General features: G+C 40.7%; 1 protein-coding gene across 1 annotated transcript in view; it reads right to left on the bottom strand.

Moving 5' to 3' along the window:
- Window positions 1-22,026, bottom strand: part of SAMD5 (sterile alpha motif domain containing 5) — a 141,318-nt gene that overhangs the window by 42,526 nt on the left and 76,766 nt on the right. The window contains exon 2 of the mRNA XM_059889846.1: window positions 1-22,026. This exon is cut by the window's left edge and continues 42,526 nt beyond it; it is cut by the window's right edge and continues 16,294 nt beyond it. The gene's annotated coding sequence lies outside the window, so the exon portion shown is untranslated.

Genomic DNA, 22,026 nt, shown 5'->3' with positions numbered 1-22,026 from the left:
GGAAGAAGCACAAGCTAGAATCAAGATTGCCGGAAGAAATATCAATAACCTCAGATATGTAGGTGACACCACCCTTATGGCAGAAAGTGAAGAGGAACTCAAAAGCCTCTTGATGAAAGTGAAAGAGGAGAGTGAAAAAGTTGGCTTAAAGCTCAACATTTAGAAAACGAAGATCATGGCATCTGCTCCCACCACTTCATGGCAAATAGATGGGGAAACAGTGGAAACAGTGTCAGAGTTTATTTTGGGGGGCTCCAGGATCACTGCAGATAGTGATTGCAGCCATGAAATTAAAAGACACTTACTCCTTGGAAGGAAAGTTATGACCAATCTAGATAGCATATTGAAAAGCAGAGACATTACTTTGCCAACAAAGGTCCATCTAGTCAAGGCTATGGTTTTTCCAGTGCTCATGTATGGATGTGAGAGTTGGACTGTGAAGAAAGCTCAGCGCCGAAGAATTGATGCTTTTGAACTGTGGTGTTGGAGAAGACTCTTGAGAGTGCCTTGGACTGCAAGGAGATCCAACTAGTCCATTCTAAAGGATATCAGCCCTGGGATTTCTTTGGAAGGAATGATGCTAAAGCTGAAACTGCAATACTTTGGCCACCTCATGCGAAGAGTTAACTCACCGGAAAAGTCTCTGATGCTGGGAGGGATTGGGGGCAGGAGGAGAAGGGGACGCCAGAGGATGAGATGGCTGGATGGCATCACTGACTCGATGGATGTGAGTCTGAGTGAAGTCCGGGAGTTGGTGATGGACAGGGAGGCCTGGCGTGCTGCGATTCAAGGGGTCACAAGCAGTCGGACACGACTGAGCGACTGAACTGAACTGAACTGAAGTTTTCTGACATGACTAGGATTGGGGATTGTAATCTAAGGTACATTTATGTTCACACAATGTGGATATGTGTTCATTCTGTGAAGGTTTGTGAAGAAAGTGTCCTCAAGATGTACCGAGGTTTCAAGTCTCTAAAACAATATTAAGCAGACACACATACAGTGGTCTTTTAAAAAAAATAATAAATCACAAGTTATAGTTAAATACAAGTCTTGAACTAAAATAAACTCTTACATGAATTAGAGGACTTGTTCTGGATATAAAAGTAACCTGATTAAACATCTGAATGAAACAGTTGCATGCAGATCAGCAGAAAAGATCTAATTGGTGGTGTTTGGTACATACCGAACAATATTATTAACTTATAATCTATAAATTTTTGTGGCAGAAACCTGATGGATTTCATGACTTGCTTATTTTTGTATACTCGTTTCCTAATGAACCACTGCCAACTTGCCTGCTATGCTGCACTGATTCAGAGTAAGAGATAGACCTCATACAAGAAGTCCCACTGGAGAAGCAAATAAACTCGGTGTGTCTCAGAGTCAGCTTGTGAGTTCCACGTGAAATCTATGGAAAATGAATCAATCTGCTAGCCTTTCATATTATGTATGTTACACAATCATCACAGTCCAGTCCCGAACACTGCAAGAAAAATCTACACCTATTTTTGAAGAGTCTGTTCATGTGGTTAGGTCGTTCTAAGCTTTAGCAGTCACCCCCATAGCTTGATGAAGTAGTCACACAGTCAGGAACAGAACTGCTCTCGAGCTGTTTGATTTCCTTAAGGAATTCTGATTTGGCATCTCCTCGCCTCACCTCTGCCCTCATCCACAAGAATCCATAATTTGTTCTCACACTTCCCACTTTCTCCAAGTCTCCTGAAGGTGTCCTATTACCATCAGACAGAATGTAGAGACCCTGTGATCGAGTCTTGACACGCTTCATCTCATTAGTGCCTTTTTTAATCATCCAGGGTGACAACCCATGATAAATTATGTCAAAACACAGGATTCTAAATGAGGAGAGGGAAAGTGAGGGAAAGGAATGTACTCCAAGAATAGATGTGTTTATTCATCTAATTTTGAAATTGAAGAGAAAGAAAGATAAACCCGAGAGGGCCAGGGAGCACTCTGAGCTAGACTGGGGTTGGGGGTTGGGAGGAGAAGTGAGGAAGAAGAATTGCAAATGAAACTCCCCAAAAGGGAAAAGACAGGGAAGCTAGCCATTTCTCAGTTCTGTTTACTGACCTCTTTTACCTATCAAGGGATAAAGAATGTATCTGAATCCAAGAAGGAAGGAAACAAAGAAGGGAAGGAGGAGGGAAGGAAGCAAGAAAGGAAGGAAAGCAGGGAGGGAAGAAAGAAAAAAATGTTTGGCATCTCAAACTGAGACACTTGGTTAGTTCCTTTGCAGGAATACATTGACTCCTCTGTGAATTCCCTGAAGCAGCGCTGGAGTGAAGTTAGCCAGAAGAGGCAGGACCAGGGAGAACCACTGCAAGAATCATCACCATCCCCTGCTACACAGAACATCTAAGAGGGGTCCTTGCCCTACGCTCTCCTGCCCTAAAGGAGCTCCTCAAGGACCCAGAGGCTGAACAAGCAGCAGTTCTGACCACACTGCAAAGAGAGTCCTATCTCCTTGTCACTTTCCTTCCTCTCTCTGTTAATAGTGTGACTCTCCCTTCTAAAAATAAGAATCCAGAGGAAGACAAAAAGGGGAGGGAAAATGGGGAGAACCCTGAGCCCAGCAAAATTCCTGAGTTTAGCAGCTTTTGCTCACAGGTCAGCTGCTAAACTGACCTGGGCTTTTTTTTGCTGGGCTCAGGGTGACCTGACCTCACAAGTCAGGCTCATCCAATAAAAATCTATGTAATGACTGAAAGAAAGGGCCAGGATCAGTTTGATATAGCAGGATCTTTAGTTTAACCAAGCAGTCAGGCAAAGATGTTCTCTTTTCTACAAATCTCCTATGACAAGGAACTGACTGAAATATGACCTGACAAGGGGTCTGGTTCTCATTGCTTCTAATTCCAACTCAGGAAGGAAACATCTGAGCTGAACACTGAGGCGTCAAAGATGTTCATGGAAAACTGTTTAGATTGGGTCTTTTTCCCCCAAAGTATTTCACAAGTCAAAATATCAGGCTTAATCTGGAAAAACTGAATAAAAAATTTAAAGTAAATGCATTTCCCTTCCAACTCTGACAAATACAATAACTGTGTTAGGTTAGAATATATATCTTACTTCAATCATTAAAATGGAGGTGACAGATTAATTTCCATTTTCATAATTATAGAAACCTTAGTTCATTGCAAATTTTACACTTTTTTGGCAAGCAAAACTATCTGGAACATATCACAACATGCTCAGTCTCCTTCATCTGAAAAAACAAACCTGTCTTAACTCTCCTTGCCTCTTTTATTGCCTTCTTTCCTACAAAGCCATGCTTCTTTCAAGAAATTTATATTTCCACCTTCCTATCCACCTCCAAAACTATGACAGTTTGGCATCCGTTGCCATGACTCCATCAAGGCCACCAACGCCTTGGTCTTGCCTAATCCAAGAGACACTTAGCATTCAAAATGTGTCCCTCTGCCCACTGGCTCCTTGGAACTCTTTCCTTGTCTTCTGTGACACCACCCACTGAGGCTTTCATCCCCTTTCCTGGTTCTCCTCCACCCCACTGATCACATCTCCTCAGTTTTCATTACCGGCCCTTCTTCTGCTCTCCTTGTAAATGTCTCCGTTGCCCAAAGGTCCATCAATAGTCTTTTTTTTTTTTCAAATTTCCACACATTCCTGCTAGTAAGTTCAAATGGGTCCACAACCTCAACTACTTCCCATGGCATATTCTTCCCTCTGGTCCTCTTCCACACCCTTATGCACCTGGCACACATCTTTAAGACGTAACACAGTGTTGGACACAATGGATGCACACTGGGTACCTACTGAAGAATGAATGAATGCATGCATGCGTTTGATTTACAGAACGTTCTTAACTCTGCTGGGGAAATCAATAGCTGAATTTCCAAAGAGGAGCCTGGATTACATTCAATCTTGCAATAGCTCAAAGCTACCCTTGTAAAGTCACCATCATCATCACTACCCTCTGTTTAATGTATGTAGACAGTGGATACTCATTGGAAGGATTGATGCTGAAGCTGAAGCTCTAATGCTCTGGCCACCTGATGTAAAGAGCCGACTCATTATTGGAAAAGACCCTGATGCTGGGAAAGATTGAAGGCAGCAGGAGAAGGGGGAGACAGAGGATGAGATGGTTGGATGGCATCACTGACGCAATGGATATGAGTTTGAGCAAACTCCAGGGGCTAATGAAGGACAGGAAAGCCTGGCGTGCTGCAGTCCATCGGGGTCTCAAAGAGTCGGACACGACTGAGTGACTGAACAACAAGACAATAGATGGATGAATGCCCAAATCCAAGTCTTTCTGGTTCTAAACTCATGTTATCTTTTGCTATTTTATATGTTCCCACAAAAAGAGGGGAGAACCATTCTTTCCCACTTTTAAAAAGAATACTCAGAAGCTTTGTCACCTCATGGACTCCACTGCATTAGTGGATTGGTAAGGCTGCACTAGAGAGACTGGCATCATCCAGCCAAAGTAATATAACTCCAGGAAGGAGACAGCTACGCAGCAGGACTGGCCAAGCAGAGCTGAGGTGATGGGCGGCCTGCAGGGGACAGAGGTGGCCCTATTCTTGCAGTAGACAAGTAAACAGAGGCCACAGTAATTCAGCCATGCCCAGAGGAGCAAGGCATTCCTTTACCTACAGACAGTGGCTCTCTGGGGAGTCCCAGGTATTGCGCCAGAAAGGCTATTCTGGGAACCTGGAGTCAGTCATGGATTTGGAGTTAAGACTCAGGAAAACACAGTTTGCCATGAAAAGTTTTACCTGGAAAACAGTGGCTCTCAAAGAAGTCATGAAATTTATATGACTAGAAATATCGGTATAATTTTCTTGCTTTATTGAAATAAATAAATCATGTTTTAGAATGTGATGACTCTTCTCTTTTCAGCAGGAATGTTTAATTTTGTAAGTACACTTTCCCGTAAGGTGAGAGGAAATATATCTGAAAAGCTATTAAGATTTTATCAAATGTTATCAATTCATGACACCAAAGTATGTCTCATATGAGAGTGAGAAGGATATCCTGAAATAATTACAAATAGATTTTTGCTCACAGCAAACCCACAACAAGCTCTGTTATAAATAGTCTCCTTTTACTGTAAAGTTGAGTAAGTGAAAGGGATTAATTCATGGTCTGAACACACATCCCAGCAGTGCTCAGGGGACAGTATCTCAACAGACATCTGGACAAGCCACTGATTAATTAATAGATTAATTAATCAGACAGCTGTACTCTTAGGAGAGAATTTAATTGTTTGGATTAATAACCCTACTAATTAATCCTAAAAATCAACAACCTTACAGTTGAGAAACTGCTGATTGTCTAAAGCCCCATCTGTATGATAAATATCCTTCTCAAGCACTTACTGGCTAACCGGACAACAGCTACCAGGATGCTCAGTGCCATGAAGGTGATTTTTCAGCTGGTCAACACTCTTCCTCTCTCACCCCCACCATCATAACCCCACAAGTCTTCATGGCATGAACGGGAAGTCCCTGGATGGTGTTTATTTGAAACTTGAAACATGTGACACCAAAATAAAGCATGCCATTTCCTAGAAAGAAGGCTCCGAATAAATTTAAAGAAAGATTGCCATGAGCTAGCATGATTGGTCCATATGACATTTTTCAAGATGAAACAGAAACAGACAGAACCTTATTCCATATCACCTATCTAACAGATAAAGCAGGCATGTACAAATATTAATAAATGGGCATGTTTGTCAAGTTAGGAGGAAAAATGGTTTGGGAAAACAGCTTATTAATAACTGGGGACAGAGAAACACTTGAGCGTTTGATAACTCATTATTCAAATAGAATTTTTTTCAAGTGGCATTCTTAGAGCAAAATATAATGTCATTTCGCTGGAAAATGTGTGTTTAGAGAATAGACGTTAGTCTCCAATTTTCAAGTACACATACACAGAATCAAAAATTTTGCCAAAGTAGCATTTATGGCCATAATGAAACACCAGTAGTTTAATAAACAGGCAGTCAGAAATATACTTTTAATCAATTTTTGCAAATCACATTAAGTTTCACAACTTGAGAACACTGCATAAGAAAGTTCATGGTAATGACTGTGCTGAGACAAAGACAGTCATGGACCAGTAAGTCCATCTACATCATGACATATTCTTTGACAAAAGTAGAGGAGGTATTAAAAAAAAAAAAAAAACCAACAGAGGAAAAAAAGACAAGTACATATCCTGGCAAAGAAGAAAACATTAATGAAGATAAAAGAAATACTAAAATAATGTGATTTTCTAGATAAATTTTAGTTACTTTTACATGGCCTTAAGTACCTTACCTAACTGGGAACCCAGCAAACACAGCAGGGGTTCCAGCTAATACATCATGTAAACAGGATGTAGTCCAAATATATTTTCCTTAGATACCCATGCCAGCAAAATCTATGCTGCATAAGTCTATATCACATTCATCTGTATCATAAAGACAAAATAATAATACTGAGTTGTATAAAGGACTCCTGTTATCATTATTTTCCAGATAAGAACTCAGAGGCATTGAAGGGTATGGATGAAATGCCTACAAATTAAAGTTTAGATAAATGTTGAAAAGGGTGTGGAGAGAAAGGTTCCTTCTTACACTGTTGGTGGGAATGTAAACTGGTGCAGCCAATATGGAGAAGAGTATGGAGATTTCTCAAAAAACTAAAAACAGAGTTACCATATGATCCAGTGATCCCACTCCTGGGCATACCTCAAGAGAAACACATATAATTTGAAAAGATACATGCACCCCAATACTCATTGGCTATTTACAATAGACAAGACATGGAAGCAACCTAAATGCCCATCAATAGATGAATGAGTAAAGAAGATTAGTATATATACAGAAAGGAATACTACTCAGCCATAAAAAAGAATGAAACAATGCCATTTTCAGCAACAAAGGTGGACCTAGAGATTATCACACTAAGTGAAGTAAGTCAGACAAAGTAAAATATCAAATGATATCACTTACATGTGAAATCTAAAAAAAGGATACAAATAAACTTATTCAAAACACAAATAGATCTACAGACAGAAAACAAACTTATGGCTACCAAAGGGAAAAGAAAGGAGAGGGATTAATTACACAGGAGTTTGGGATTAAAATATATACATTATATAAAATAGATAACCAACAAGGACCCACTGTACAATACAGGGAACTACACGCATATATACATTCTTTCTTAGATTCTTTTACATTATACATTATTACAAGATACTCAGTATGGTTCCCTGTGATCCATCTAGGTGATCACTCACCTAGAGCCAGACATCCTGGAATGTGAAGTCAAGTGGGCCTTAGGAAGCATCACTACGAACAAAGCTGATGGAGGTGATGGAATTCCAGTTGAGCTATTTCAAATCCTAAAAGATGATGCTGTGAAAGTGCTGCACTCAATATGCCAGCAAATTTGGAAAACTCAGCAGTGGCCACAGGACTGGAAAAGGTCAGTTTTCATTCTAATCCTAAAGAAAGGCAATGCCAAAGAATGCTAAACTACTGCACAATTGCACTCATCTCTAGTACTCTTGCCTGGAAAATCCCATGGAAGGAGGAGCCTGGTGGGCTTCAGTCCATGGGGTTGTGAAGAGTCAGACACAACTGAGCGACTTCACTTTCACTTTTCACTTTCACTCATTGGAGAAGGAAACGGCAACCCACTCCAGTGTTCTTGCCTGGAGAATCCCAGGGACAGCAGAGCCTGGTGGGCTGCCGTCTATGGGGTCGCACAGAGTCGGACACGACTGAAGTGACGTAGCAGCACATGTTAGCAAAGTAATGTTCAAAATTCTGCAAGTCAGGCTTTAACAGTATGTGAACCATGAACTTCCAGATGTTCAAGCTGGATTTAGAAAAGGCAGAGGAAGCAGAGATCAAATTGCCAACATCCATGGGGTCATTGAAAAAGCAAGAGAGTCCAGAAAAACATCTACTTCTGCTTTATTGACTACACCAAAGCCTTTGACTGTGTGGATCATAACAAACTGTGGAAAATTCTTCAAGAGATGGAAATATCAGACTACCTTTCCTGCCTCCTGAGAAATCTGTATATAGGTCAAAAAGCAACAGTTAGAACTGGACATGGAACAACAGACTGGTTCCAAACTGGGAAAGGAGTACGTCAAGGCTGTATATTGTCACCCTGCTTATTTAACTTATATGCAAAGTACATCATGAGAGATGCCGGGCTGGGTGAAGCACAAGTGGGAATCAAGATTGCCAGGATAAATACCAGATGAACCACCCTTATGGCAGAAGTGAGGAAGAACTAAAGAGCCTCTTGATGAAAGTGAAAGAAGAGAGCAAAAAAGTTGGCTTAAAGCTCAACATTCAGAAAACTAAGGTCATGGCATCCAGTCCCATCACTTCATGGCAAATAGATGGGGAAACAGTGGAAACAGTGACAGACTTTATTTTCTTGGGCTCCAACATCACTGCAGATGCTGACTGCAGCCATGAAATTAAAAGACACTTCCTCCTTGGAAGAAAAGCTATTGTCAACCTAGACAGTATACTAAAAAGCACAGACATTACTTTGCCAACAACGGTCTGTCTAGTCAAGGCTATGGTTTTTCCAGTAGTCATCTATGGATGTGAGAGTTGAACTAAAAAGAAAGCTGAGTGCCAAAGAATTGATGCTTTTGAACTGTGGTGTGGAGAAGACACTTGAGAGTCCCTTGGACTGCAAGGAGATCCAACCAGTCAATCCTAAAGAAGATCAGTCCTGGGTGTTCATTGGAAGGACTGATGTTGAAGCTGAAACTCCAATACTTTGGCCACCTCATGCAAAGAACTGACTCATTTGAAAAGACCCTGATGCTGGGAAAGATTGAAGGCGAGAGGAGAAGGGGATGACAGAGGATGAGATGGTTGGATGGCATCACTGACTTGATGAACATGAGTTTGAATAAGCTCCGGCACTTGGTGATGGACAAGAAAGCCTGGTGTGCTGCAGTCCATGGGGTTGCATAGAGTTGGACACAACTGAACGACTAAACTGAACTGAAAATCAATGCAACATTGTAATTCAATACTTACAAAAGCAATAAATTTTTTTAAAGCAATAAAGCAATAATTTTTTTAAAAAATTCAGTATTGCAATCACTGTGAGATGGGGTGGGAAGTGGGGGGCAAGTAGCCCAGAACACCTTCACGACCAGGGAGGACAAAAAACAAGGGCATAAGGGCTGCACTAGACCTGAGTTAGAATCTGAACTCTACTGACTAGCTCCTGGGAAGTTATTCTAAGCTGCAGTACTAATTGGGAAAAATAATAGCCTCGATCTCAGAAGGCTGATGTGAGCATTAAGTTATTGATTGTGTATAAAGCTTTTTGCACCATGTTAAAACAGTAATACTTATTGTTTTCAGTATGGAAAAAAAAAAGATTTCACGGTCTGTGTGAGCATTCCACACCTAATGGGGAGTTTTGAGGGGGCTGCTCAAGGTGCAGTGGGTCTCAGAGCAGGATCAGTTTTCAGGGTGACATACTATGCAGTGGTGTTATCATGTTGAGTAAGTTCTAAGGCAGTTGATGAAAATTTTTCTACCATATAAAATTAAATTAATAGCTTTACCAAGGTTTTCTTCTGTAGCTTTAGAGAAGCTACATTCTGTCCTCCATTTGTGCCTGGAGGAGGGACGTTCAACTGAGTAAATATAATAGAATTGTCACATTTTAAGGTACACACATTGACTTCTAGGGAAAGCGTGAAAGTGTTAGTCCCTCAGTCATGACCAACTCTTTGTGACCCCATGGACTGTAGCCCACCAGGCTCCTCTGTTCATGGAATTCTCCTGGCAAGAATACTGGAGTGGGGTGGGTTGTCATTTCTTCTCCAGAGGAAAATATACACACGTACTACACACACATTTTAAAATGACATCGAAGTTACTTCAGCGTTTCTGTAAGTCTTCGAAGATGCTTCAGGCTCTTGAATTACCCAAGGACCAGTCAGGTTGAACCTCAGTTTTCCTCTAATGGCCAGAATTCACAGACATGCAAGTTGGTGACAATTTCTGATTAACCGACTGTTAGTAAAGACTGTTCAGAGTTTCCTTTCCAGTAATATGTCTCAAGTGTGGATGAGCTCCAAACACCCACCTCCTTGCTCCATACTCCTGCCTAGTATCTTTCTCCTTTCACTTCTGAAAAGAATCAGCCATCATAATAACTCTCTGAAATCCATTTAATTATATACCTTCAAGTGGAAACAGCTATTTACCAATACCTACCTTTGTCACATAATGGATTAGATGAAAACTTGTAAAAATCCACTCAGTTTCAATTACCTCTGCTGCTCAGAACTTGGTATAATTAAAGTCAATGGCATTATCTGTAAACTTCATTATAATCTCATTTTACCTTCAATGTTCCCTGCCACCAAAACCTTTTACAAGAGCTGTTAATAAAAAGGAAAAGAGACTACTGCATTCTCCTCTTCCTGCCCTTCCCTAACCTCTGATGAAGTCTTAACAAGCAAAGAAATGAGAGAAAGAACAAGGGAGGGGGCGCAAGGAAGATCAAAGTGCTCAGATAATACCAATGGATAATTAAGGCTGTGAAATGCAAGTGCTCGTGCTCGTGCTTTTCTCTTTGGCTTCTGGTGCTTTGTATTTTTACCTTCACAGAAATGAGTTTGCAGAAAGACTAAGTCGACCTCCTACAATGGATGTGTTTGCTAAGCCTCAGGACATAGAGGCGGAAAGTAACTACAAGAGATGATCTGGGAGAAGAAAGCACAATGGAGTCTGATGTCAGTGAATGATTTTGCAGTTGTAATTCTTCTGAAGTTCAGGCTCAAGTCATGCCAGTATCTGGGACAACCTTTCAGACACAGACAGCCTGAAAGTACTGCATTCAGCCAACTGCGGAGAGGAAATGGCAACCCACTACAGTATTCTTGCCTGGAGAATCCCAGGGACAGAGGAGACTGGTGGGCTGCCGTCTGTGGGGTCGCACAGAGTCAGACACGACTGACGTGACTTAGCAGCAGCAGCAGCAGCCAACTGCAAATGCCTGGTACCCAACACCACTATACAAAGCTTGGGCATTAGCTACAATTCCAAACACATTAACTATAAGGAATCCACCAGAAGTACTAACCAATCATTCTGTAGTCCTAATAACAGGTCTATTAAATTGGCAACTTTTTGTACGGAAAGCCTTTCTTGTTTCCTTGGTCTAAAGTAGGTCACCTACCCCTCCTCCTAGTCTCCTGTACTTTGGTTTTAGTACACTGATCATATATTTATTTGAATATTTATTCATATCAGTATTTTGTCTGCCTCTCCCCTAGATGGTAAGCTCTGTTAGGACAGGGAACCAAGTCTATTTTGTTTGCCATTATAAATTCATATATTTTCCAGGGTGACAGAGGAGGCTCTCAATATTCAATAAAATAAATGAAAGAATGAATGAGTGGGCAAATACACGGGTACTAGAATTCAGCCCTGGCCACGAACTTCTGATGTGACCAAGTGAAGTCACTCCCCTTCACCACAATTTCTCTTCCCTCTGTTGTTGTTATTGTTGTTTAGTCACTAAGTTGTGTCTGACTCTTTTGTGACCTCATGGACTAGCCCACCAGGCTCTTCTGTCCATAGGATTTCCCAGGCAAGAATACTGGAGTAGGTTGCCATCTGCTTTTCCAGGGATCAAACCCACATCTCCTGCATTGGCAGGCAGATTCATTACTGCTGAGCCACCTGGGAAGCGCTCTTCCCTCTACACAGCCTTAATTACCTCTGCAGTATCCCAGGACATGACTTCATATTTTTAAAAAAATCATCATAAGCTGATCACAAAGAAAATTTCAAAACTTTTCATTTAAATGTCACTCAGTGAGGTCAAGCCGACTTCTGACTACTGAAGTTTGTTCCTGGTAAACAGGAAATGGGAAGAAAAAAAAAAAAAGACCATGAAATCAAGTAATGGCTGCACCCCTCATGTGAGGTATGACCTCCTTGCCTTCAGCAAATGCTCACTAGTTTCTGATATGTACAGGACCCATGCAAGGCACGTGAGGGATACGAAATACTTCATTCACTGAAGGAACTTGTATTCCACGGGAGTTATACCTTCTTTGAAGAATGCTAAAGAAAAATAATTTCTCCCAGTTTCTATGTGAAAATAGCTATGGGCCATTTAAGAGATAAATACAATCTTTCTCTCCTGGAAAAACCCAAAGAAATATTTGGGAGCATTAAACCATCACAATTCTGGCTCTGACTTCAAATAAACAGGACCAATAAACCCTCCCTTCTCTGCATTTCTAATTTAGCAAGGCCTTTATACACCCTCTAAGAGCAAGTGAATTTCACATTTGCATCTTATTCAAAATGTGTTGGCATTTTGCTAGATTTTTTAACTGTAGTTGGCAGCACTGAACCATCTATTTGGGAATATAGAGCAATATCTGCTCAGAGCTCCTTTTCTGGGCCCATATACACACACACATGAATGTACATATTTAGAATATCTATGATGAATGTTTTTTTGATGGAATTAGGGAGGGAGAAAAACCAGAGACACATCAGGTTAGTGTCCAGTAATACCACTAGATCTCATTTACTGAGTGCTGACTATGTGTTAGGCACTTGCATTTATATCATATTTAATTCTCTCAGAGCACTAGAAACAATTACTATCACATACCTAGTACTGGTGGCTCAGGCAGTAAAGACACAGCCTGCAAGGCAGGAGACCCGGGTTCAATTCCTGGGTCGGGAAGATCCTCTGGAGAAGGAAATGGCAACCTATTCCAGTATTCTTGCCTGGAGAATTCCATGGACAGAAGAGCCTCACAGGCTACATTTCATGGAGTCGCAAAGAGTTGGACATGACTGAGCAATTAACACTTTTATTTTTCCATGAGCCAGGTTCTATTTTAAGAGCCTGTAAATATGTCGTCTTATTTAAGGCTCTCGTAGTCTTATGTTATGGCAGAGCACTCAGGCAGTTGGGCACGAGTCAAGGCCTGCAACTACCTTTCCACGAAATGCTGCTGTAATCCCACGTGCAAATGAAGGCTGGGGCTTGGCAGGCTGGCTGGCTGGCCCAAGGTCACGTACCCTGCAAGTGGCCAAGCTGGGCTCTCAAACTAGGTCATCTGTCTCCAGCTCCCAATCCTTTATGTCCTGGTGGTATGATGGCCATGCTAGATTCGTCTCTGTGGCATATATGAGGAAGAAAAGCTTGATGTTTGAGAAGCAGAGTTAGAGAAAAGAGGGACATGTTTAGAGTATGAAGAAGTTGTTCTAAAAGGTCTTACAGACTGACTAACCACAAAAGTTACTGTCCAAACTTTTGAAAGTGAAATGGATGCTGTTAATAATAATACCCGGACAACAGGCATAAACCAAGAGGTGTGATCACCCAAAAGCACTCTGATGCGATTCACCTTATTAGTTGAAGTGAGTAAAAAGATGCATAGGAAAAATAACCCACATACTACTTTCTCTAGGTTAGGTGATCCTTATGAGCAACAAAAGTATAAATTATGTTGACAAACAGATGATTTTTTTTAGTAGTCCTCTAAAATGTATTTCAAAATCATATCATAGAGTAAGAAAATGAATTTTATTCAGGGAACTGAAATAATTGCCTGAAACCAGGTAATATCATTCACATGATATATTTGTCTAAAATACTTGAAAACAAATTAGATGTTTCAGACTCCTAGGAAGACTTGTTAATTAGCATAAAAATGATTCTCAAGAATAAATGAGATAAATTGAAAGCAACTTTACCCTGGCCTTTGCTTCTCATCTTCCTATTGACTCACCTTATTGCTTGTTTCACCTTAATTTCTTGGCTTCCATTTTAAAAATCCTATAGTAGCAAGTATCTACCACTGTAAGAAATCAATAGAATTTTAAAAGTGGAAACAGATCTTCATTCATTTTGAAAAATTCAAAGCTTCAAACATGGAAAGTTTCCAGGTTGTAGACTATCTTTCCAGCAAATGAGTCCTCACAGTCCAACTTTATTTGGTATTATAAACTCAGAAATGGAACAGAGGGAGAGGCTAAGTTCTAGGAGACTAAACAACAAAAATAAGTCATTGCTCTGGCAGGCTGAGAGGGGCAAAGCATTTTAGACAGTGGAAGGGAAAACACAGAAGCGGAGAAGTCCCATCAAGTCTGGAAAAAGCTGCAATAGAAAAAATTATCACACAGTCAGTTCAAGGGCTTACAGGTGCATCTCTGCTGGTGTTAGTAAATTCACCATGACATGAGTGGAGAATATCTAACTATCTATATTCATTTATTTTACAAGATTTTAGGTTTATTATACTTGATGATACTTTTACAGAACAGCATGTCTTCAAGAGTCATTAAAAAAATATCTTTAGCAAGAAATAGAGTTGTTTAAGGAATGACGCTGAGGCTGAATCTCCAGTACTTTGGCCACCTGATGAGAAGAGCTGACTCATTAGAAAGGACCCTGATGCTGGGAAAGATTGAAGGCAAAAGGAAAAGAGGGTGGCAGAGGATGAGATGGTTAAATTTCACCACCAACTCAATGGACATGAATGTAAGCACACTTCGGGAGATAGTGAGGGACAGGGAGACCCGGCGTGCTCCAGTCCGTGGGGCCACAGAGGCTGGACGTGACTTTGAGACTGAACAGTAACAGCATAGTTGTTGCAGGTGATGGGAGAATGGTGAAGAAGTTACAGGCCCTATCGCTAAAAGCTTACAGTCTAGCAGAGAAGACAAGAATTAAACAAGTGCACACTCCAGTGTTCTTGCCTGGAGAATCCCAGGGACGGGGGAGCCTGGTGGGTTGCCGTCTATGGGGTCGCACAGAGTCGGACACGACTGACGTGACTTAGCAGTAGCAGTTAGCACACACAAATAAAGACTGTCAAACTCCCTAAATCTAACAGGAAAACAACATTCATTTTATTGGCATTCATGTTACAATCAACGTCACAGGAAAACAGCTATTTTCTTCAAAGCCTAAAATAACATATAAAACCATAGACGAGGTGCAGCAGAATACATCATTTATGTGCTAATAACTCTTTATTATTTCTCATAATTGTTTTTTTTTTTCAGCCTATTAGAGAAAGGCCAGTGAGGAGCAAAAAAAAAAAGGAAGAATGCTAAATTTTTTTTCATTTTGACTTTTATTAATTGGCCTTTATTTTTGCTGTCAAGGCCCTTTTCCATTCTTTCTGTGTCTTTATATTTATCTTTATATCACTTACATCTTTATATTATTGCAATATGAATTATAATGGCTAATACTTTAACCCCTATTATTTTCACAGAGTATGGAGGAAATGATAAAAAGAAAAACCTAGGCAGTATGGACTTATTTAGAGAAAGACCATGGTATTATTGATTAGTTTAAATGTGGGGGGATATTCAGGCAGAAATATTCTAGACTCTCCACTCGGCAATCTCTCTGTAAACACCCAAAGAGCTACTAACATCAACATTAATACAGATATCCCTCCTTCAGTTTGTTTCCCTTTCGAAAGGCAGAAGCATTCTTATTAAATATTTATATGAGTGAAATTTCAGAAGATTGGGTGTTTTCGAATATATGTACACAAGGATTCTTCCCCACCCTTTAAAAAATAAGTCAAATACGTCTGTTTCCAAAGCTTTCCAAATACACACATCCTAACAAATTGGTGTGTGATGATATGAAACGAGGCAGTTTGCCCATAATTGAAGACGTTTTGCCAACAAGCCCCAGGCTGCCAAGAGAAGCGGTGACAACACTCTGAATATGAGTGTATGATCCCTGTGTAAATATCTAGGCATTCTGCCCTTTTGAAGCCACGATACAGGCCCATATGACTGGCAGATTCCTTAATTAATCATGGCGCCCTGTGATGGCCACCCTTAAGGATGACTGCTACCTCGGCTCCAAGCTAATATTCACTTCCCACCCCATTCTCTGATCTGACCCATTTCTTTTTGTCATGACCACATTGTTCAGAAATGAGGCCCCAAGAAAATTTCACTTAAACTACAACTCTTATCTTTTTGTGGTCCTTACCACTAAAATAACTTTGATTTTCTTAACACGTAATTTTCACTTTTCACTAGCTGTTTTCTGCATTCATGGTGTGAATATATGTATATATTTCCTCTCTCAAACTGAGATGGTATTAGGACTTAAGAAAATCAAAGTTCTTTACAAATCCATAATTTAAGACCAAAAATAAAAATCCTTTAAATGACACCAAAAAATGGCAGGTTCTTCATACTGTATATAGGGTTTGTTCCTCCTGAAAAGAAGGAAGTAAATTGCTACTCCATTGGAACACTTTTTCAAGCTATGAAGAAGTAATTTCTTATGCTAGAGTAGTAATTTATTAAATGAATTCCTAGTGACCTGAACACTCAATGCACCTACTAACAGAAGCACTTTGCTGCCTTCTCATTAATAGTTCTTGCCCATTTCATAAAGTTCATAAGAGGCAGGAGCAAGCCCATTGCTGCTCTTAAGAGCAACACCTTACTCTCTTTGGTGAGATTAATTATTGACTTTGGGAGCATGTTTTCTGACTTAACAATCACTGGGGAAAGGGTTCATGCTATAACTCCATCCAGCCTCATCCTTTCCCTCTGATAATATTTACAGCAGCATTTGGAGTTATCTCTGTAGCTTTTTATTTGAAACTGTCAATGTTTAAAAATCCTCCACGGGCCTCCTGTGCTTAGTCACTCAGTCGTGTCCGACTCTTTTCAACCCCATGAACTGTAGCCCACCAGGCTTCTCTGTCAATGGGGATTCTCCAGGCAAGAATACTAGAGTGGGTTGCCATGCCCTCCTTCAGGGAATTTTCCTAACCCAGGGATCAAACCCAGGTCTCCCACATTGCAGGCGGATTCTTTACCATCTGAGCCACCAGGGAACCACTGGTCTCCATCCCTCTCCATTAATAGATCCTCAACTAGTTGCCACGACATTCTCCAGATTCTTGTATCACTATCAGTGGTTCTCAACCTTTTATCTGCACCATATACACCTCCTATAAATAAGAGACACTCATTCAAGGGCTAGGGCATTGGTGGTTGGGAATAAAACTTAATAAGTCAGTGTGTTGGTAATCTGAGTTGCTCAGTCATATCTAACTCCTTGAGACCCCATGGACTATAGCCCATCAGGCTCCTCTGTCCATGGGATTCTCCAGGCAACAATACTGGAGTGGGTAGCCATTCCCTTCCCCAGGAGATCTTCCTGACCCAGGGATTGAACTTGGGTCTCCTGCACTGCAGGCAGATTCTTTACTATCTGAGCCACCAGGAGTCAATGTGGATGGGTGCAATTTTTAGAACTTCCCCTCCAAAATATGGTTAACATAGCTATGCATTTATATATCCTTGATAATATTAAGAACCATTTGTTTGTTATAGCTATTTCTATCAGGAAGCTACTTTTGAAAACTCAATGATTTTCTCTCATGCTCTTTTCTTCCTGTCACATTTCCTATTAAGGGTTTTATAGTTGATAGCACATTTGCCAAAGATAACACACAAGTTACATTCTGCCAGGCACTCACAGAGCTAATCTAATTAGTGGCTTGAAACCCTTTAACGATAAGTATGTGTCCTCATTTATTTATTCTAAGAAGGTATGTTACACTAACAAAATAAGTATATAATTGGAATTTATATAATAATTCATCAGTGGTAAGACATTGTGTAGAATCAAGGAAGCAAATGTCACCCAAAGCCATGTTCCCACGCTGCCTGGCATGGTCGCTGGGCTTCATTATCCAGTAATAAGCAGAGGGGTGTGGGCCAGGAATTGGCCAGCGCAGCAGCTGTGAGTACAGAGCAACACTGGCTGGGCTAGAAAAGCAAGTGGAAGGCGTAGGCTCTGGGCAGCTTCAGGCTAAGTAAGCCCTACCCAGAACCAGCACTGGGTCTCTGGTATCTTAGGATAAGGAATATGAGTGGCAAAGAGTTAAAGAAGCAGTGGATCACACTATAGAGATTAAAGAATTCCTTTATAAATATAATGAAAAGACAAATGACAGTTCTTTGAAAAACAAAAGAAAGTCCTTAGTCAAGAACATCTGAATGGTCTCCATGAACTGTCCATAAAAATGTATGAAACAGGTTGGTTTGGTTTTTTTTTTTTTTGATGGGCTGTCTTTTAGTAATCATGGAAGCAGTACACGCTCAGAGCTAATATTCATCAATAAAGGAAAAATCATAACAATGCCTATAAATCCAACCAATCAAAGATAAAAATTGTTACATACTGCCTGGTATTTTTCCTACATGGATAGGCTGTATAAATTTTTACTGAAATCCTATATGCTCTGAAACAGGTTAAAGTATTTTAAACTTGATAATATAACTGAACATTTTAAGTATATACATCTTAGACAAATATTCCAGAGATGTAGCTTTATTTGCAAAAAATAAAATAAAAAATGAACAAGTTTTTTTTCTAACAAGTTTCTTCCAGGTAAATTGCCAATTTTTGCAGACTTTTTTAAATTCCACATAATTATCAGGTAACTCATTCCAGAGCAACGGAATCCTTCCATAAATTTCCCTTGCTCTTCATTTTACCACTCTTCGAGCAGAATGGCAAGAGGTTATGGACTACTTTATGAGCAGTTTTTCATTTCAGTATAGGGCTGATGGTTCCTGCATAAAAATTACCTGTAACCTTCTGGATCTATCTTTCAAGTAGTTATGCATATGATTTAATATGCTGGCCCAGGCATACTAGAGTCAGCTAAATATATGGATTGTATGTGTCAGCTCTTTCTCATAAATAATAATGTTGTACTTTCTCTCTCAAAACAATTGGCTGCCACAATGACAACTGATTGTAGGAAAAACAAAGAGGGTTTCTTGCGATGGATCCTTAATAGGTTTTAAATAATAAAAATTAGAACATGATAAGCTCAAAAACATAGCGATTACATTTCCCTTGTTTAGAATGTAATCCAAATTCTTGCATTAATTCCGTGTTGTGTGTTTATATTTTGGTTCACTGAGGCTTACTGATTAGACCAGATACATCTTGTAGCATTTTTTTCAATATCCAGCTCACTGTGGTATTGGATTGAGCAACTATTCCCTCCAGAGCGCTGATCTGGCATCTGGAGAAACAGCTGCTCTGTTTCATATTGGAAAAATATTCACATAATGAAATGTTTATGCTTAAAACTGGATATGGATTTTATACATCCTGTTTTTATGTAATGAAAGGGGTATGTTATTTTAAGAAATCATTAAGTATTCTAATGTTTAGTCAGATTTTCATTTCGTGTAACAAGATTTTCCCAGAAGCTGATGCCACACAGACCCCAACCCACCCTATCCGCCTAAAGCAACTGTGTTTTCTAGCACCTGCAAAAACAATGAAGGTTTCAGCTGTGCACCACAGCAGGCAGGCAGGCAGGCACCACGGAACCCCATCGCACACAAGCAGGTGCAGCTAACACCAGGCCTCTGGATGCAGTACTGGTACAATCCAAAGTCTTGCTCACAGCTTTCGGGGCTCTGCACCTTAGAGACTCAAACTTGGGTTTCCCCGTTGGCTCAGTGGTAAAGAATCCACCTGAAACTGCAGGATTACAGGAGACATGGGTTTGATCCCTGGGTGGGGAAGATCCCCTGGAGGAGGAAATGGCAACCCACTCCAGTATTCTTGCCTGAAAAATTCCATGGAGAAAGGAACCTGGTGGGATATAGTCCACAGGGTCACAAAAAGTCGGGCATGACTGAGCACACATGCATACTATGGTATGGTATGACTTAGAAACTCAGGGAGGTATTTTCATAGAGTTTTTAAAATTAAAACCACACATTTGCAATACAAAGTGCAGAGAGGAAAAGCCAAAACAGTTACTGTGCTCATTTTCTGCTTTTAACATACTCAAGGGGGATACCTAGAGCTCCCCTTGATTTGAGAGCCTGCATACTGCCTGCTGCCAAGAAGTCCTTCTGCAGAGGACAGCAGGCCAGGCCCTTTCGTAAAGCCCTGGACCAACTTCGGGAGCACAGCCTATTCCGATGGGGACTCTTTTGATGAGCATATTACTATTTCTATTAGGTCAAATATAAAGGTCACTTTAGGGATACAGAGAATCTTAGACATAAAACTAGCTTCACCAAAACCAGCACTCAGGATTTTCTCACTATCTACTAGCCTATAAACTTTCCACACTGGTCCTTTCTATCTTAGATGGAAAGACACCCTCCTCCCCCTGCCTAAGGTTGCTGTCTCCCCCTCTACCTGTACCCTTCTTAGGAGCCCCTCTCTGGATGATCTGCTCACTCTATTCCCACATCTCACCTTTAACCCCTCTCTACAGACCCTCAACCATCGCTAACCTACCTGTAGAACTAAACAAAACCAAATCCAAACACCTCTCCAGCCATCTCCCCACCGCAGCTCCAGCCATTCCAGCTCCCGCCCCTTCACAGCCACACTTATTCTAAGTGGACCCCTCTTGCAGGCCTTGTTTGCTCGTCTTCCATCCATCTGTCAAAGCCACGTCACCCTTTTTCATTGGAGTCTCTACCTTCCATGTCGTGGGACTTTATCTAATGGCTACTTTTCAGTCCTTCCTTACCTAGACCTTTCACAACACATGACATTGTCAAATGTTCTTTTGCTTGGAACTGTCTCTCTTTTTGTCTTTGGTGACCATCTTCTCTTGGCTGTTTCCTCCTACCTTGGTCAAAGCTCCTATGCTTCATGGGTTCATATGAATACTGATGCTTAGGGCTATGTGCTGTCTCTTGGCCTTTCCTTCTCTCACTCTCCACACTGTGCCTGGGCCACCCTATCTTTCCTGTGGTTTTAATTAGCATATGCCAATGACTCCCAGACATTTATCTCCAGCACAGATCACTCTCCAGAGGTGCAGAAATCCATTCTCCATCCAACTGCACATCTCACCCCAAAGACCTCAAACTCATTGCATCCAAAATGGAGTTCAACATATCCCTAGCCCTGCTAACAGACTCCTTATCTTGTGCATCCTTCACGAATGAATGACATCATTCATGGAGATACCTGTCAGGTCATATATGACCCCTCCCTCTCCTTCATCTCCCATCCCCCAACCAGCAGGAGCCAGTAAAGGGGAATCATATCACTTTTCAGAGTACCTTTTTGTCTCAACAGTACTATCTCTTCTCTCTTGCAACTCTTACCTTGAGGAAGCCTGTTTAAAAAGAGAGGAAGAAAAAAATGCTGTTCTTTTCCTTGGTGAGAGACTGACAAGAGGTAGAATAGAATAAAAAGCCACCACAAAGCTGTACCCCCAACATGGCATCTTTTTCCTGCCTGCTGCTATGGCTGGAAGGCCATGTGTAGACAAACAGCAAGAGGTAATGTCACCTTCCTGCTCCTAGATCTAGGTGAGAATTTTCATTAAAAAAAAAAATCATAGATTGGCTGCAAAAAAGGAATTCCAGGTACATGAAAACTAGAAAAATCGAATGTATGAATTTTCCAGAAATATGATTGTCAACCAAACAGAATGTGGACTTGGATAGTTTTTATGAACATCTACTTCTATACTGTCTAACATGTTACTGCTAGCTACCTAAGACTATTTAAATGTAAGTTAATTAATTTTAAAAAATTAAATTAAATTTTAAAATGTTGAATCCTCAGTAGCATGAGCCATACTCCAAACAGTCAGCAGTCACGTATGGCTAGTGGCTACAGTATTGAATGGGGCAGAATAAAACATTCCCATCACCGCACAGAGTGCTACCTGACAGGGCCAGTCCAGACAAATATAATTAATGAGAATGGGAAATAAAATAGAGGGAGCTAAGATTGAATGAGAGGAAAAGGCCAGTGGTAGATTGGCGCTGACAAGAGCTGTGCCTTTGGCCTTTATAAAGGTGGTGACGACCAAATAAGAAGGAGGAAGTCTCAGGGGAGAACCAGGGAAAGGCTGTCATGAATTCTCAGAATAATGGTGCTCACAGGAAGACTAGCATTTTTTTTTCCTTAGCCGCAGAGCACAGCGTGCAAGATCTTAGTTTCTGGACCA

The sequence above is a fragment of the Bos taurus genome, chromosome 9 (genome assembly GCF_002263795.3).
Source record: "Bos taurus isolate L1 Dominette 01449 registration number 42190680 breed Hereford chromosome 9, ARS-UCD2.0, whole genome shotgun sequence".
In the NCBI taxonomy this organism is placed as follows: Eukaryota; Metazoa; Chordata; class Mammalia; order Artiodactyla; family Bovidae; genus Bos; species Bos taurus.
The sequence above is the reverse complement of the archived record's forward strand: the minus strand, read 5'-3'. Positions and strand labels throughout refer to the sequence as shown.